Source organism: Ambystoma mexicanum, chromosome 5q (genome assembly GCF_040938575.1).
Source record: "Ambystoma mexicanum isolate Mex_15411 chromosome 5q, UKY_AmexF1_1, whole genome shotgun sequence".
NCBI classification, from domain to species: Eukaryota; Metazoa; Chordata; class Amphibia; order Caudata; family Ambystomatidae; genus Ambystoma; species Ambystoma mexicanum.
This window is the reverse complement of record NC_090933.1, coordinates 779,451,161-779,467,503: the sequence shown is the minus strand read 5'-3', so window position 1 is coordinate 779,467,503 and position 16,343 is coordinate 779,451,161. Positions and strand designations below refer to the sequence as shown.

The following is a 16,343-nucleotide window of genomic DNA, read 5'->3' as shown; positions in this document are numbered from 1 at the left end:
CGCATGTGGAACTTCCCGCGCACCCCGAGGTACACATACCCAGGCCAATCGCGTGTGGAACTTCCCGCGCACCCCGTAGTACAAATACCCAGGCCAATCGCGTGTGGAACTTCCCGCGCACCCCGAAGTACACATACCCAGGCAAATCGCACGGCTGGGGGGTGGGGGTGGTGGGAGACATGAGTGGGGGCCTGGTGGAGGCTGCCCCTGGTGGCTGGGGGGTGAGGGTGGGGGGAGTCATGAGTGGGGGCTTGGTGGAGGCTGCCCCTGCACTGCTGGGGGGTGGGGGTGGTGGGAGACATGGGTGGGGGCCTGGTGGAGGCTGCCCCTGCACTGCTGGGGAGTGGGGGTGGTGGGAGACATGGGTGGGGGCCTGGTGGAGGCTGCCCCTGGTGGCTGGGTGGTGGGGGTGGTGGTAGACATGAGGGGGGAGCCTGGTGGAGGGTGCCCCTGGTGGCTGGGGGTGGTGGTAGACATGGGTGGGGGCCTGGTGGAGGCTGCCCCTGCACTGCTGCTGGGGGGGTGGGGGTGGTGGGAGACATGAGTGGGGGCCTGGTGGAGGCTGCCCCTGCACTGCTGGGGGGTGGGGGTGGTGGGAGTCATGAGTGGGGGCTTGGTGGAGGCTTCCCCTGGTGGATGGGGGTGGTGGTAGACATGGGTGGGGGCCTGGTGGAGGGTGCCCCTGCACTGCTGGGGGGTGGGGGTGGTGGGAGACATGACTGGGGGCCTGGTGGAGGCTGCCCCTGCACTGCTGGGGGGGTGGGGGTGGTGGGAGACATGAGTGGGGGCCTGGTGGAGGGTGCCCCTGCACTGCTGGGGGGTGGGGGTGGTGGTAGACATGGGAGGGGGCCTGGTGGAGGCTGCCCCTGCACTGCTGGGGAGTGGGGGCCTGGTGGAGGCTGCCCCTGCACTGCTGGGGGGTGGGGGTGGTGGGAGTCATGAATGGGGGCTTGGTGGAGGCTGCCCCTGGTGGCTGGGGGGTGGGGGTGGTGGGAGACATGAGTGGGGGCCTGGTGGAGGCTGCCCCTGCACTGCTGGGGAGTGGGGGCCTGGTGGAGGCTGCCCCTGCACTGCTGGGGGGTGGGGGTGGTGGGAGTCATGAGTGGGGGCTTGGTGGAGGCTGCCCCTGGTGGCTGGGGGGTGGGGGTGGTGGGAGACATGAGTGGGGGCCTGGTGGAGGCTGCCCCTGCACTGCTGGGGGGTGGGGGGGGGGGGTGGGAGACATGAGTGGGGGCTTGGTGGAGGCTTGCCCTGGTGGGTGGGGGTGGTGGTAGACATGGGTGGGTGCCTGGTGGAGGGTGCCCCTGCACTGCTGGGGGGTGGGGGTGGTGGGAGACATGAGTGGGGGCCTGGTGGAGGCTGCCCCTGGTGGCTGGGGGGTGGGGGTGGTGGGAGACATGAGTGGGGGCCTGGTGGAGGCTGCCCCTGCACTGCTGGGGGGTGGGGATAATAGGGGACATGAGTGGGGGCCTGGTGGAGGCTGCCCCTGGTGGCTGGGGGGTGGGGGTGGTGGTAGACATGAGTGGGGGCCTGGTGGAGGCTGCCCCTGCACTGCTGGGGGGTGGGGATAATAGGGGACATGAGTGGGGGCCTGGTGGAGGCTGCCCCTGCACTGCTGGGGGGTGGGGTGGTGGTAGACATGAGTGGGGGCCTGGTGGAGGCTGCCCCTGCACTGCTGGGGGGTGGGGTGGTGGTAGACATGAGTGGGGGCCTGGTGGAGGCTGCCCCTGCACTGCTGGGGAGTGGGGGTGGTGGGAGACATGAGTGGGGGCTGCCCCTGCACTGCTGGGGGGTGGGGGTGGTGGGAGTCATGAGTGGGGGCTTGGTGGAGGCTGCCCCTGGTGGCTGGGGGGTGGGGGTGGTGGGAGACATGAGTGGGGGCCTGGTGGAGGCTGCCCCTGCACTGCTGGGGGGTGGGGGTGGTGGGAGACATGAGTGGCAGGGGGTGGGGGTGGTGGTAGACATGGGTGGGGGCCTGGTGGAGGCTGCCCCTGCACTGCTGGGGGTTGGGGGTGGTGGGAGACATGAGTGGGGGCCTGGTGGAGGCTGCCCCTGCACTGCTGGGGGGTGGGGGTGGTGGGAGACATGAGTGGGGGCCTGGTGGAGGCTGCCCCTGCACTGCTGGGGGGGTGGGGGTGGTGGGAGTCATGAGTGGGGGCCTGGTGGAGGCTGCCCCTGCACTGCTGGGGAGTGGGGGTGGTGGGAGACATGAGTGGGGGCCTGGTGGAGGCTGCCCCTGCACTGCTGGGTGGTGGGGGTGGTGGGAGTCATGAGTGGGGGCCTGGTGGAGGCTGCCCCTGCACTGCTGTGGGGTGGGGATAATAGGGGACATGAGTGGGGGCCTGGTGGAGGCTGCCCCTGGTGGCTGGAGGGTGGGGGTGGTGGTAGACATGAGTGGGGGCCTGGTGGAGGCTGCCCCTGCACTGCTGGGGGGTGGGGGTGGTGGTAGACATGAGTGGGGGCCTGGTGGAGGCTGCCCCTGCACTGCTGGGGGGTGGGGTGGTGGTAGACATGAGTGGGGGCCTGGTGGAGGCTGCCCCTGCACTGCTGGGGAGTGGGGGTGGTGGGAGACATTAGTGGGGGCCTGGTGGAGGCTGCCCCTGCACTGCTGGGGGGTGGGGGTGGTGGGAGACATGAGTGGCTGGGGGGTGGGGTGGTGGTAGACATGAGTGGGGGCCTGGTGGAGGCTGCCCCTGCACTGCTGGGGAGTGGGGGTGGTGGGAGACATTAGTGGGGGCCTGGTGGAGGCTGCCCCTGCACTGCTGGGGGGTGGGGGCGGTGGGAGACATGAGTGGCTGGGGGGTGGGGTGGTGGTAGACATGAGTGGGGGCCTGGTGGAGGCTGCCCCTGCACTGCTGGGGAGTGGGGGTGGTGGGAGACATGAGTGGGGGCTTGGTGGAGGCTGCCCCTGGTGGCTGGGGGGTGGGGGTGGTGGGAGACATGAGTGGGGGCCTGGTGGAGGCTGCCCCTGCACTGCTGGGGGGTGGGGGTGGTGGGAGACATGAGTGGCTGGGGGGTGGGGGTGGTGGTAGACATGGGTGGGGGCCTGGTGGAGGCTGCCCCTGCACTGGTGGGGGTGGTGGGAGACATGAGTGGGGGCCTGGTGGAGGCTGCCCCTGCACTGCTGGGGGGTGGGGATAATAGGGGACATGAGTGGGGGCCTGGTGGAGGCTGCCCCTGGTGGCTGGGGGGTGGGGGTGGTGGTAGACATGAGTGGGGGCCTGGTGGAGGGTTCCCCTTCTGGCTGGGGGGTGGGGGTGGTGGTAGACATGGGTGGGGGCCTGGTGGAGGCTGCCCCTGCACTGCTGGGGAGTGGGGGTGGTGGCAGACATGAGTGGGGGCCTGGTGGAGGCTGCCCCTGCACTGCTGGGGAGTGGGGGTGGTGGGAGACATGAGTGGGGGCCTGGTGGAGGCTGCCCCTGCACTGCTGGGGGGTGGGGGTGGTGGTAGACATGAGTGGGGGCCTGGTGGAGGTTACGCCCCGTGTTCCACCTACTTTTGTGATGTGCGCCGCGCTATGTGCGATTTCGCAGTGGCCGTGTTGGATGACCTGTGCGCCGGCGTGCGCGGCGCACATTTTTAGCGCACATCCAATGTTTTTCTCGCGCACGGACTTCCATGAATCGCTGTGCGCTGGTTTTCCTGCAATTTTCGCACTTGCACTGCGATTTTCGCACTTTTCCTGCGATTCGCACGTTTTGGCACCTCTGCGCGGGAATTTTCGGCGCACATTAATTCCATGAATTGACCCCTGAATGTTTTTTTTTATTATATGTTTATTTTGGGTTCCGGGAGTATAAAAAAAAGGTAAAACACAAAAGAACATTTAAAAAAGGGTGGTTGGGGGGAACCCCCTCATTTCGAACAAAAATCCATTTTAAAACATTTTTTTTCTGACTTTTTTACCGACATTATGACTTTCGACATAATGTCATTCGATTTTATCACTATAAACCGTTGTGCACTTCAATCCGTCTTTACTTTATGCTTTCTTTGAGACTTGGGTCCTCTTTGGTCAATGTCCTGTTTTTTAAAATTAATTCCTCAGCATGATGTATGTCACGTTTTAGAATGTACACAGTGTGAAGAATGGTCATCTGGCAAGGCTGCAAAGCCCTTTTGTTATTAATACATAAAATGATGCAGGTAATTCCATCTCCAAAAGGGTAATCTGCCAACTAGATTCCTCTTTTCGTCAACTTCATGACAAAAGCATAGTGTACTTGTGCCCTCGTGCTTCAATAGCCTGATCCACCATGCCTGCTCGTGGCATAGAACAGATTCAAAGGTCACAGGATTCCCACTCTAGAGCCACAGTGACAACCACGTTTCTGCCGCGCAGAGGCAGTACTTAAGATATTTATTTATTTTAATTTGTAAAGCGCGCTACAGCCCAAGGGCATCAGCCTCCTGTTCCAAAACTACAATGATCATGAGTAACCCATGCTGGTGGCATGTGTGAGAAACCTGAAAGTATCTCCCTAGCTAGTCCCCGGGGATCTGTCATCCAGGTGGCCAGGATACGGCCATCGCTATTGGATCCAGTTCCTGGGGATGGACCAGTGAGGGAGGATCACCTGGATGGGGGGTCCTTAGGGAGTGGGACACCGACGGGTGAGATATGGGATCCCCCTTCTTTCAAAACCTTTTCTCCATTTTAGCATGTAGGATTTTCCAAAACACTGCCCCCCCCCCCCTTCCCAACACAAACACTTTTGCACAACACGAAAGACAATAGACTAACATCAGAGCCATTTACCTGACATGTCCCAATACAAGTGTCAGGCAAAGTCAAGCAATTGACCAGAATCACACACACAGATGTGACAGGCCTTTCCCTTCTCCACTGGGATATAGGTGGAACACGAGAGCACAGGACGAGCAAGGCAGACCACACGACGTAAGAGCTAACGCAGCACAGCAGTCCAAGAGGAGGAGAAAGACGGCGAGAGGGTGACAAGGAGAGAAGCGGCCTTGCCCTTTCCGACCAAGACCGTGGGGCCTCATTACACGGTAGGCGGTAAGGGTTTACCGGTACTGGTATTTTACCGGTACCGATAAATCCTTACCGCCTTACTACGAGGTCCCTTTGCGGTTTGGGGAATTTAAACCAACCCGCAAAGGGACCAGTGGAGCTAATTACGGTACCGCAATTTGCGGTACCGTAATTAGCGCCTTCCCCATTCCCATAGAGCCCTATGGGGCAAAAATGGGAATGGGGAAGGGCATTGGTGGAAGGGGGAATTACCGCCCCGCCAACCTTGGAATGGGGCGGTAATTCCCCTTTCCTCCAAGGTGGTACCGGTAAATTACCGGCATGAACCATGGCGCTAATAGCGCCATGGTTTACCGCCTACCGTGTAATGAGGCCCTGTGTCTCCTCCGCAGAAGGAATCGTAAGACTGAACAATAGCCAGTGTGTGTTGCAGCAGATGTCAACGGTACACGAGAACCCTGCACTGATAACCAAGCCAGGGAGAGAAGCTTGTCTCTGTGGTACCAACCTTGACCCCAAAGAGAAAGAAAGCCAAGCGGTTCATTACAGCCGTTGAGTCGAGTGGAAAGTCGATAAGAAACCGAACTGTGTTGAACGAAAAGTAGCAAATGGCTAAATTGAACTGTGAATGGCCGACAGAGCTATTGATGCAAGAAGGGGGGAAACCAGCAACAGAAGAGTCCGACACCACGTGGATGTTCACTCAGGGAATGCTAGGCGATTACCCGATTGTTGAAACTATCATGACCAAAAGGCCTTGGGAAAAGCCGAATAGGGGTCAAAGTGGTCATACAGGGGTCTTGTAAAATCCTCTGTACAGTCGAAACTCTTTCACCGACAGATGATTGTGAAGCGAAGGGAAATTAATTCAGCTTGGTGAAATTAGTGCATGAACAGTGTGTTGCAAAGGTTTGCAAGAGTGAACCCGGCAGAGGGATGTCCACAGTGAACTGTTTGAAAAGACATTAAGATTTGTGAATGCAAGAAACGCCATAGTGAACCCGACGGAGGGACGCTGAGGTCCGAAAGGGTTCCGAGCCAAAAGAGGTATAGATCCAGGGGTGGAAAGTCATCACCCAAAGTGCATTTGGAACTTTTTATTTGTTATGTTAAATAGTAGAAAAAAACACAGATGAGCAAGGTCATGAGAGTCTTGATGTTGACAAGAGAAACACTCTAACCTGATCTAGTCTCCTCATTAATGATGGACACAGAATTTATAACGAAATCTGTATACTGCAGTATTTGGCCTTAATCACTCTACCTCTGTAGAATGTTACGGTGTCAGCTATTTTTACCACCCAGTCTCGCGCAGCAAGACGGCCAAGCTGCGGCACCTGCATGATACCAACACATTGACACGTCGTGCCTCAGACATGCCATCACTCGGCGCGCACGCGTTTTTCCTCCTCGCTCATTAATGTGAGCCAGATACAAGCATGACCGGACCTTTGTCATCCGCGACGTTCCGGCACCCAGCCTGATTCACGCCACATTGACACTGTAATCCACCACCTCAGTCTGACTGATTATTTCACGTATAATGAACTGCATTCTTACATGTCGATTCACTGCACACACCGGCAGTCCTTCTGTGCACAATTTCACCAGTGCGATACGGTGCCGGCACCTTTTTGTGCGTCCCAGGAACTCAACGCTTAGTCCCCGTTACTTTGTCTCCCCACAGAGACGTCCACTGTGATCCCACACAGATCCTTCTCTGTATTCAATACGCCCATCCTGGTAGAACAGTCTTCCGCCTACTGGATATTATAGGTAAGATTCCACGCCTATTCTCTGCGGCACCATTGTGGCCATTTTAGAATCCATACATCTGTTTTCACAGTAAGTATGAACTCAAGGAATAATATTACCACCCACCTCGGTGTACGCTGACACTAAGATGTTTTGAGCAACTGTGCTCTCCGGATCCGGTAAGCACCGGTTTCCTTTTCTCTAACGTATTCATTTACATCTTGTTTTGCTAGACTACTACAGAACCACTATCTCCTGACACACTCTTTGTCTGTTTACCCCAACAGCCCACATAGGATACTCCCTTCCTAAAGAGTCCCTCGTCCTGATGAAGGCCTAATCCACCTTAGCTCACAAAGCTAACTTTGAAGATGGCCGAAAAACACTGTTGTGTTGTTTCAACTATAGATTGTACCCATGCCATTGTGCCAACCACTGGATTAAGTACTTCACTAAGTTCTCCATTTTCCTTCCCAAGGAAAACTGAGAGAATGTACATGCCCAAGTAACCATGTCAAATATTTTACATTTGATTACTGCAACTTAGGTACCATACCTTGTATATATTAACAGTGAATATCCTATGTCCTACAAAAGTTATGTGTATTAATACACCCACTGCATATGAAATAAACCCTGACTGCAGTATACAGATTTCGTTATAAATTCTGTGTCCATCATTAATGAGGTGACTAGATCAGGTTATAGTGTTTCTCTTGTCAGCATCAAGACACTCATGACCTCGCTCATCTCTGTTTTTTTCTACTAATTGTCCCAACCTGGGCAGAGCAAGGCATTAACCAGGCGCCCCGATAAATATAAGTTTGTTATGTTAAATACATCAGACCCTCGAAGGCAAGAGACTTTTATTGAAAAGAGACTTAACCATTAAAGAACCTGATAGCTGGTGCAGAACTGTCGGCTCGTGCTGGGAAAGGGTGGGTGTGCTCAAGAGATCCGCTTTGTCCCGTGCTCAAAACGTGGGGAAGGGAGACCGCTGGCAATCAAATCCTGACTTATTATTTGTAAACACTTCTTTCTTTATTGAAACCACTATCCCAGACTCTTTCTGTAATTAGTTGTAAGGATTTGGCAATAGTTTTTTTTTTTTAGTATAGGCCTATTTCTTTGACAAGACGCCACAAGGACTGCCTTATTTTTCATTTGATGATCGAAGCTTGCTCCCATCTTAGATTTAGGTTAAGCGATTTTCCACCCTGCATTTACAGTTTAATAAACACCCTTGACCTGTGATCACTTGTGTCTGTCTTTATTGTTGCCACCATGAGCTCCTTACATTTGGTGTCAGAAGTGGGATGTGACTCAATTGAAACTAATTGGGAACCCTACAATTTCAAAAACGTAGTCAGAGAGCCTCTGGCCCTTCCATCACCACCAAGGAATCAATAGGGTTTGATATCTGTAGCAGTAGGAAAGCTATTATCCCCCTGGTAAAAGAGGAATGATTCCTACATACTTGGTTATGATACCCCCTCTGGGGTGTTACATTAGATTGGCCCCCAAATCTGGCCTAGCATGGAAGTTCGGGATAGATGTTTTAGCAGGCATTATTGATCCCGACTTTCAGGGAGATGTGAAGGTTCTCTTACAAAACCATGGCAAGATCCCTTTTGATGTACGTCGGGGAGATCAAATTGCCCAGGGAATTTTGGAAAGAGCTCTATTTCCTCAGTTTAAAGAAAGTAAAATAGATAAAACAGAAAGCAGTAACTTAGGCTTTGGTAAAGCTGATAAATTGATTAACATCGAAGAAAGGATGGAAGAAGTGACTCACCATCTATCCCGAACTAGCCTTTGCCCAGCGAAATGATCCAGCTCTCGCTGAAGCGTTTAAAAAAAAAAAATAGTAAAACCTTTATTTTTTTTGGTTGAGATACAACCTTTCAAATATAGACATTCATATAACAATTATTTTCACAATCTATTTGCCTCTTTCTTACTAAACACAGCATAATCAACATCATCACTTAATTACATTAATCATACATTAAAAACAAAACAAACAAAAGCCCTACAAATGCAATTACATATGTAATGAGAAAATAATCTAAAATAGCATATATTCCAATTACAATCATAGAAGAAATGGTAGAAAGGCTAGGGCCAAATATCATGCATTCCAAGTTCATTCTCAGTTACAAGTTTATACCTCAACATAAGCTTTTGTTTTCCTTTTGGGCGATTGTCATTATAGATCTAGTTTAGCCAAACAATGTATTGTTGCTATGTTCAAAGAAACCTGGTTTCCATTAAATATTTTAAACCACATTTGTTTAGGCGATAATATCCTGAATTCCTGAAAAAAACGTATGAAAGAACTTATTCTTCATGAGGGTCAGACGAGTATGAGACCAAAAGATGTTCAAGATTTTTAGTTACTGCGGGATCGTTGCAAAATCTACACAAATAGGAAGATGTTAGATCCTTCGATCTCAAGGCTACTATGGCTTTGGTAGGCCATAGATCACAGCTGAGTCGCATGAGGGAATTTTGAAATTTAGGATCTGGGAATTTTAAAAAGGTATTTTGGAATTTGCTTCAGCGATTTAATGTTAAAATTACCATTCTTAAATGCTTTGTATTTTTGGCAATTATCCCACAGGAGACTCCAGTCACACTGATATAATTTTACTTTAGAGCGATCAGGATTATCTACAAGTAAGTTCTCGTCAATATTAGCTTTTTCCATGATTGTCAAATAGTGCCTCTTCCATGAGTCCAAGGATTTATTGTCGTTTTTTGTTAAGCAATTTGCAATAGTTGGAAGTAAAGTTCATTGATGCTCTGCATGTCAGCATCAAGACTGGAACATTGCCTATATAGAGCCAGTGTTTGCCAATCCACTACTGTTTGGAGGGAGATCAAACCTAATTCAAAATGGATTATCTGAATGGGAACATTTTTAGGGAGTGACAATATCGTTTTCCAGTAGATCCCTTCAAGATAATCCCATTTGGGATGATTTTCAGGGAGTGTTGATTGGGCTCCATAGGTGACTACTGGTACCACTTTCTGTTTGTAGTAGGTTAAAATTAGTATGCATGAGAATTTACCATATTTGCCTTGTATTATTTTCGCTTGCGATGTGAGACTTTCCATTTTGAATTTAATTTCTTTTTTATGTGGAGTATCGCAGTTGTTGTTATTGATATTCTGGACTAAATAGCAAAACTCATTGATTGATTCCAACTGTTCACTGCCTATGTGCCAGTTGAAATTAAACTTTTTATTCCCCTTGGTAGCTGATAGGGTCAAGATGTTAGATTTAGTTATATTTATGACCAATGAGTTTGACCTGGCATAAGTTTGCAAAGCATGCAATTTCTACTGCAATCCAACCAGAGTCTGATCCAGGATGACTAGATCGTCTGCATAAAGAAGCCAAGAGATATGACACCAACTTTAGGTGGAAAGATTCGTGTTGCCTCTAGTGCAATGTTTAGGTCATTAATATAGAAATTCAATAGCGCTGAGGGTAAGATGCAGCCTCATTTTAAGCCTCGATAAGTTGGAATGGGATCTGTTAATAGTCCTTCCTGATGTATTGCTATAGAATTGGTGTATTAAGTCTAGAATGAAGGCCGGGCATTTTGCTATCTTTAGCTTTTTCCATCATAGCTTCCTCAATATGGAATCAAAGGCTTGTTTGAAGTCTATAAAAGCTAGGTAGATCTTCAGCTTTGCTATTAAAACATGATGTTTAATGACAGTTAAGATTAGTAAATTAACAGAAGTTCCATGTCCGGTTACAAATGCTGATTTGTGGTATCTACTTTGGCTTCCTTTTTTATGCACCTGCTAAATTCCTTCAATACTAGCCGTGCAAAAAAGAATCCTGGAATATCAAGAAAAGCAATCGGTCAGTAGTTGATATGATCTTTCAGATTGCCCTTCTTGAATATTGGGATGACAATAGAAGTTTTCCAGAAAACCGGAATCTGACCAGTCTGACAGTTTTTTCGAAAGATTAAAATCAAAATGTGAGCCCAAATATGTGGGATTGCTTTCAATGTTCCATTTGATAAACCATCAGAGCCAGGGGCATGGGATGGACTCAATCTAAGGATTTGCGTGAGAATAGCTTGGTGATCAAATACTAAGGATTTGCAATTAGTGGTAAAGATAACCTGTTTTTCGACGACTTCAGCAGGTGACGCAAATAATGTTGTAAAGTATGCTATCAATTTCTGAGCACGAATTTGATTCAATAGTGAAGAGGAAGATGCATCATTAGACCCATCTCTTAGTAATCTCCATATTTGCGAGCTAGATTTTGTCGCAATAGCAGATAGCATGCGTTCACCAGCTACCAGAACTTTCAATTCTTTATGTTGTCTAAGACGGTTTTTATAGATTGTGTGAATTTTGGCAATTTTTTCTACCATATTTAGAGGATTAGTTTGTTTGATTCGAATTATTGCTTTTCTCATATTAGATTTCATGGCTTGTATAATTGGGTCATATGTTTATTTGTGCACAGATTGTTGTTGTGGACCTTTTTGTTGTGATTGTACAAAAAAAATATAAGGTTTCAGTATAAGGTACTGATCCAGTGGTATCTGGGGCATCAAGTTAAATCTGCAATAATTCTGATAAATTAAATTGTTTCTGCGTATTCCACTTAATTCTGTTCCTCCCTTGATTCAGTTCAATAGTTTGGCTACAGTAGTCAGAAGGGTTTCGGGGCATTTGAACCCAAGTGATCTCTAAGATGTTGAGGGAAGAATGGTAAACTTTTTCACATTGTTAAGTGACTCGGAGGATTTGAAAGCATAGTCCAAAATAGAAATTGACTATTCTCTAGTCCATGTCGGATTTGGAGGGGTATCTCCTTCAATTAGCCCATTTAGCATTATGAATCTCTTTCTTTCATGAGTTTTAGCCAATCCCGCGCACAAATTGATAACCTATTCTTTGAGACCAATGCATTATATATTCTGATCAGCCACAATTATGGTAGTTCCAACCTTTGGATTATTTGCAATATGTCCAGCATGTTATTCACAAGTTGTAGAAAATAATTTTCATTTATTATAACTGGCTTCCAATATAAATTGAGAATGGCCATTTCAGTATTGAAAGCACTCCCTGCACCTGATGGGGTTCGTTTAGTTAATTGAATGCACGGATGTGGAGAGGCCCACACCATTAAGGTTCTTCTCATGTTTAGTTTTACTGCAGTTATTAGACAGCAGATGGTCTTACCTTAGAACGGGAGATCGCAGGAATCCATGAGATTTCATAAGCTGGCCAGGTAGGTTCTGATAATATCCACGTTTCTTGGAGCGCTATGATTTCATAATTAGAGAGGGGATTTTCGGTATTAGGATTCACCAGGTGCTTAAAGCCCCTTGTATTCCACCCAGCCATTCTAACAGTACATACCAATGCGGATTCATGGCATTAGTGTTTTTTGGTGTATTCGAGTCATTAATTGCTTTTGCTAGCCAGGAACATGTTCAGTCTCTGGTATACCCGTGTGTTGTTCTAAGAGAGACTTCACGGCGCAGGTGTGATTGCTAGCCTTGACAATTAATATACAACAGCTCAATTTTAATAACTGAATGGGTCCTACCGTTCATCGGTCCGGTCGGTTTTGGTGGATTCTTGATGATGTCTAATTTGAAACCAGCTTGTTTCAATTTGTCTTTGGTGTTCCAGATGAGTTCTTTAATGATTTGTGATGAAACAGATAAACTGTATCCATCTTTTTATTAACAAATTGGATAAATTCAATATCACGCAATCTGATCAACTTTAGATTAGATATGGACCTAAATGCAGTGATAATTGTTGTGCTATTCAGATAGGGAGCCTCCCTTTGTCTGTTAAGCATTGGTAGCATTAGGGTATCTGAATATTTAATGTGCCAGTCTCTATATTCCCTTTCATTATCATTGTCTAAATGCTCAACGGGAGCAAATTTGCCTCTTACATGGTCTTGTCTTGGTGAGGTTATTTGATATTTGTGTTCTAGATCAGTACAGGAGTTTGAAAGAACTCTTGCAGGAAAGTTTTCTTGCTGTTTATCCCATTTTTTATATGTCTTGAATCTTTTTTGTTCTAGAATTGTGAAGTTATAATCATAAAGGTCATCAGGATCTTCAGTGATGTAATGCCTGTAAGAGGGTTTATTGACATTCGGGGGACCTGCCTGATCGCTCAGATCATCTGATGTTCTCAGTACAGCTAAGGAGGAGATTGAGTAGGTGGATACTATCATTAATTCATCCTCCTGGATTGGGGGACAGATGTTAGTATCAGGCGATGCAGGTTCACCTAAATTGATACATGTGATCACTTCTTGAGGGATTGCTTCTTGATTTGTCGCAATGCTAGTTGCAATTTGGGCTCTTTTAGCTTTGTTGCTAGATTGTTTAGAGATGACTGGGCTAGTCAAATTATCTATGAATTTTTTAGATTTAGTTGTTTTCCCTTTTGCGATGTTTTGTACATTCTCTGTTTTCCTTTTTAAATTCCTGTTCGTTTCATTTGTTTCCTTCCTTTTTTGGCATTGAAATACTTCTTGTATTGGTTCTTGTGAATCTTGTACTTTGCAGTCATTAGAATTGTTTACAAGTAATGACAATGATGCATTGTGTTTCGTGTCCAGTTGCTCCACGGACCCCCATATCTCAACAGTCTGAGAACCCACCTCAGTCGATGCTCTGGGTGGATATTCCAATTCTAAATTTCCATTTGGAGGAATTAGGAGATGCCACTGATTGTTGGAGATTCCTTAATTCAGTGGCTACCCAGTCAACTTTTGCCGATAGTAGAGTAAGTAGATTTGCCTGAAAATCCAGTTTCTTTTCTAATGTTTCAAATATTTTAGTCAGGGCATAAATTCCATTATTAATGGCAGTAAAAGTACTTTAACGTAATGAGGTTAACGGTCGTTTGAACCCAAAGGACGGACGTGAGGTGGGTTTTACTTTACATAGGACGTGGGAGGAGATACAGAAGTATTGAGTCAAGTTTGAGGAGTCTGTGTACAAAATTGGTGACTGTGACAAATTTATCGGCTTATTGGTCACCACTTCATCTGGCTGTGTTTCATAGATTGTGCCATTCTCACTGCAAATATTTATATCAGATTGCGTTTGTTCGTATAACTTTGCAGCATCCTTTAGTAGAATCTCTGTGGACAAACATGCCAATGCGTGTGGCTTCAATTCTTTAGTTGTTGATTTGACCACTTGAGAGTATAATAGCGGTAATTGTGTGGTATCCACTGTGTGTATTACGGCTCAATAATTTTAGGATCACAGGGGAGAGCGTTGTGCATGGTGCTGCCCATATTGTCCTTTGGATCAGGTTGCTTGATAGAAGATGCTTGGACAGGCATGAGTGGCAGTTCTATATGCTCCTGAACCATAGAGGCTTGCGTAGTGATAATTAAAAGCTCAGCATCTGTGATCTGAAGGATCGATTCAGGAGTGATTTGGATTATCTCTGGTATTTCCTGAGCATTGGGGAGTATGTGATTAGTTGTGCTCACAAGCGGTGAAGCTTTCATGTCTCGCGTATTAAGCGGCCGAGCATTCAAAGACCATAAACGTCTAATGTCCATAGTCATAGACTTGGACCGTTTTTTATTCTTAGCAAGTGTTTCGCCATTGCACAGATTATTTATTGGTGCTTGCTCTCAAGTAGAGCTTGTTTCCAACCGTACAACTGGGGGTGTGGCCACTGTTAATTTATTGGCATAGGAAGGCATGGTCGTTTTTAGGTTACATTACTGTGGCTCTTGTCCAATTGGTTTAGGATTCACGCAAAAGACAACAGGACGTCAACTGAAAAAGGGATTTGGGCAAGGTGCTGGCTGCACAGCTAAACAGCTCAAGAGCACTCGCCTCGCAATCCCACGCTGCGCGCAAAGCTTCTTGTTAGGAAATCTGGGTCTGGGGTCTAGGCTATTCTTCCACTGTAAGGTGAAGGTTGGGATAATTAGCAATAGTCTGAGGTAGGGTGATTTCATTCTGTGGCTAATAGCATCAGTATGATACCACGTACATCCAAGTAGGTAAGCACTAATCTCAGCTGCAGTTCAAGGGATAACACTGTAGTTTGCAGTGGAAATCACGAGGGATTCACAGTTGAAGTGTAGAATCAGGCAACAGAACAGCACTCGCCTCGCACTCCTACGATGCGGTATTGAATACTGAACTACTCAAATCTTCTTGGAATGGAAGGTCTTCCTGGTTTGCGCTGCTTTTTCTACTTGTAAACTTTGAGGCTTGAGCTGGAGCTGAGAGACAGAAAAAGGGGCCCAGAGACACAGAGGCTTCATGTTTTACAAGCAATTCTGGAAGAAGAAGGCTTAGAGAAGGGGAGTCCCTTTTTATTTCTAAAACAAGGATTGCTTTACAGAAGAGAAGCCGCCCCAGAAGGTATGGTAAAATTACAATTGGCAATACCAAAAACCCACCAAAACGTTGTAATGGAAATCGCGCATTCCCATTTTACAGGAGGCATTTAGGACAATCTAAAACCCAGGCGCATATTACTTTGACGTTTTACTGGTCAGGTAACCACGCCGATGTAACACATTTCATACAGATGTGCGAAATATGTTAAAAGACCAGCATGCAAATCCCATCACCTGCCCCTCTGAACCCGTTGCCGATCATAGAAATCCCCTTTTCAAGAATTGGTATGGACATAATTGGACTGCATGAAACATCCAAATTAGGCAATAAATGTGTCCTTGTGATCATGGATTATGCAACCCGATATCCCGAGGCATTCCCAATGTTAAATAATACCACCCAGCAGATCCTTAAGTATCTTCTATTGTATTTCTCCCGGGTCAATTTTCCCCAAAGAAATACTAATGGACCATGGCTCCAGTTTTATGAGTACGCTTATGGCCAAAGTCTAAAACCTACTCCACATTACTACCTTGCGAACATTTGTGTACCATCCTCAAACCGATGGCTTGGTAGAAAGATTCACTAAAACCCTAAAACTAATTCTATGAAAACCGGTAGACAAGGATGGGAAAGACTGGGTCCGAATGATCCCATGGGCACTATTTGCAGTGACAAAAACCCCCTAAACTTACACAGGTTTCTCCCCCTTTGAATTGCTCAATGGAAGAGAGCCGAGAGATGTCCTGGAAATGATCCAGGAAACCTGGGAAGAACAAGAGGAGGCCCCCTATTCCCATCTCGCAAACCGCCACCCGAATGCAAGAACATATGAAGTTGGTTTGAGACTTACAGGGTAATTCATAGAAATTCGCACAAAAATGGCGCATGCGGCTGGCGCAGTGTCCCCTTGCGATACACTGCGACAGCCGCGTGCGAAAAAATCCTTTTCATCGCACAACGCATTCTTGGATTTTAGCTTCGGAAACCAGCCGTGGCCCAGAGTGGCGCAGCGACCCTGCAGCAGCACCAGTTACGCCCCCAAGAATGCCCTCGCGCAAGGAAAAGCCTTCAAAATCCCCAAATCATCGCAAAGGGCTGCGCTAACCCTGGACCAGTTCACAGGGCTGGCAAACAGTAAACGCCAAGCGGGGAACGTGTATTTCAGTGGTTTGCGGGAAGTTCCACACGCAAAAGCA

The 16,343-nt window shown here is 47.9% G+C and overlaps 1 long non-coding RNA gene across 1 annotated transcript in view; it reads right to left on the bottom strand.

Annotated features, from left to right (window-relative positions):
• The window catches only part of LOC138497659 (uncharacterized), a 286,656-nt gene that overhangs the window by 217,645 nt on the left and 52,668 nt on the right, over nt 1–16,343 (bottom strand). Inside the window, exon 2 of the long non-coding RNA XR_011278631.1 lies at nt 8,547–8,593. This is a non-coding gene — a long non-coding RNA (uncharacterized lncRNA). The remainder of the gene's footprint in view (nt 1–8,546; nt 8,594–16,343) is intronic.